The sequence below is a fragment of the Babylonia areolata genome, chromosome 27, assembly GCF_041734735.1.
Source record: "Babylonia areolata isolate BAREFJ2019XMU chromosome 27, ASM4173473v1, whole genome shotgun sequence".
Lineage (NCBI taxonomy): Eukaryota > Metazoa > Mollusca > Gastropoda > Neogastropoda > Buccinidae > Babylonia > Babylonia areolata.
In genome coordinates, this window is record NC_134902.1 from 31,274,725 (window position 1) to 31,277,224 (window position 2,500).

Below are 2,500 nucleotides of genomic sequence, written 5' to 3' on the forward strand. Positions count from 1 at the left end.
TCTCGTTCTCTCTCAGCTGTCTTTCCTCCCATTTGTTTCCCTTTCATATAATGATCAAGATTGTTCGTAATAATGGACGTTACCACGGAAGTCCCCTCCCCCTTACCCCTATTGACACGGGCAGAAAGGCCTTTACTGTAAACAATTACATTATCAATGTCTGTCTCCGTCTCTCTCTCTCTCTCCCTCTCCCTCACACAGACACACACACACACGTGGAATCGCTTGTATACACTTAACTGTCTAATCATAATAACAGCACATTCGTTCATTCATAGTTTCAAATATTTTATTATGGTCCGAGATGACAGAGCCGTTCTCTTTTGATCAATGAATGTATACCTATGTATGCACGTATATATATATATATATATATATATATATATGTGTGTGTGTGTGTGTGTGTGTGTGTGTGTGTGTGTGTGTGATAGTCAGTCATGTCTATGAACATCACAACAGTAGAGGAGGCAACTACTGTCCCGATTAACTTGACTAGAATTTGATCATAGTGGAGCGTCTCTTGCCCCAGTTACAACCTCACACCCTCGGGCAAGAGGGTTTCAGTACAGTCAGCGTAGGGATTGTTCCCAAAAGCCAACTTTTGCCCCCAAGGCTGCAGCACTAAGAGCCAGTGTAATCGTGTCACCTAGATTGAGAGCCACATCCTTCACAATAAAATACTAAGCTGTAATCAATGGATACAAATAGAGAAATAGTACTAACAAGATCACACCGCAAGACATATCTAGTACCCATTATTTGTTGTGCTGGCCGAACTTCAGAAACTGTTGATGGATTGCCCGGTGACATTGGGCCAATGCACGGGCAAAAGAAACAAGAGGAAGCGAACGCCCCATAGAAATGAAGGTTGGGTGGCTTCTTTCCCCATAATTTGTTGATGGCCATCATGTATAATTCACGATAAAATCTCTGTGTCACACCAGCTGAGAGGGTAGCCAGTGCTGTGCTTTCATTTCTCGTTTCCTCTCTTTACACGATTATCTGAGAATCGCTCTGTCTGCATGTCCGCCAACTCCTCTCAAACTGTCTGTCTGTGTCACTGTCTCTCTCTGTGCGTCTCTGTCTGTGTGCCTGCCTGCCTGCCAGTCTGTCTGTCTCTGTCTATGTCTTTCTCTCGTCCCCCACACTTGCTCAGTATTGAATATTGTGAAAAGAATTTAGTTCGTACATACTGTGTTCGGAGGAAGGTGGCAGAATGGTTAAGACGCTCAGCTGCCAATACAGAGAGTCCGTGAGGGTGTGGGTTCGAATCCCGCTCTCGCCCTTTCTCCTAAGTTTGACTGGAAAATCAAACTGAGCGTCTAGTCTTTCGGATGAGACGATAAACCGAGGTCCCGTGTGCAGCACGCACTTGGCGCACTGAAAAAGAACCCATGGCAACGAGAGTGTTGTCCTCTGGCGAAATTACGTAAAATGAAATCCACTTTCATAGGTACACAAATATGTAAGCATGCACTCAAGGCCTGACTAAGCGCGTTGGGTTATGCTGCTGGTCAGGCATCTGCTCAACAGATGTGGTGTAGCGTGTATGGATTTGTCCGAACGCAGTGACGCCTCCTTGAGAAAGTGAAACTGAAACTGTGTTCAAAAAGAAGTTACCACATAGTTTGTGAATGAACTGTTGGATTACCCACCCCCTCTTCCCCCATCCCCTGCCCCCTTTCCTGATGCGTATGGATGCCCATGCCGAAGGACATTAAACCATTTGAATCTCTGTGTCTCTGTCTCAGTCTCTGTCTGTCTGTCTGTCTCCCATCTAAGCCTTAAAGACTATTCGAATAAACACGAACACTCCCCATGTGCGTGAAGGACCCAAACACACACTCAAACACGCGCGTGCGCACGCACACCTTGCACCACGATCGTAACAAACTAAATGTAAGTTTTAGCTTGAGTGTGTGAGCGGGAAATTGACACTTAACAAAGACTGACTCAGATGCGAGGAATCACTTATCATATTGCTTTTATCTTTAGATTTATGTCAAATAGAGCTTTTATTTGACAATTCTAAATTTGGGTAGGCCACTCCAGAATACTACAGTAATAGACGTGTCAGTTCTATGGGATCATAATATTGTTATATCATGGATGCACTAGCGTTTTAAGAGACACACACGAAGAGGGTTATAGCTGTATACTTTTCTTCAAAAATCAGATATCCAACGTATACAGATACAACGTATGTTTGCAAGGGAGTTCTACGTGTTGACGTCAGTCTGCGGATTTTACTTTGTTCTGTTTAATTCTTAAGTTGCAGGAGTTGCGGCGTGGGCACAAAAATAAGCAAGCTGTGAAGTTTGCAAACACTCCCTTCAGTGGTGTACAAAAATAACATGGCCAGGTTCCGTTCAGCCAAGGTCCCGCCCTTACTTTCTTTTTTTTTTTTTCTTTTTTTTTTTTTTTTATCACCCATCATGTGTACTAGTGCAGTTACAGTATATCAAGGACGTGACGGGATGGTTTGTAATAGATCATGAAC

General features: G+C 43.7%; 1 protein-coding gene across 7 annotated transcripts in view; it reads left to right on the forward strand.

Moving 5' to 3' along the window:
* LOC143301163 (CD82 antigen-like) overlaps positions 1-2,500 on the forward strand; it is an 87,813-nt gene that overhangs the window by 5,721 nt on the left and 79,592 nt on the right. The gene's annotated exons all lie outside the window — the stretch shown is intronic.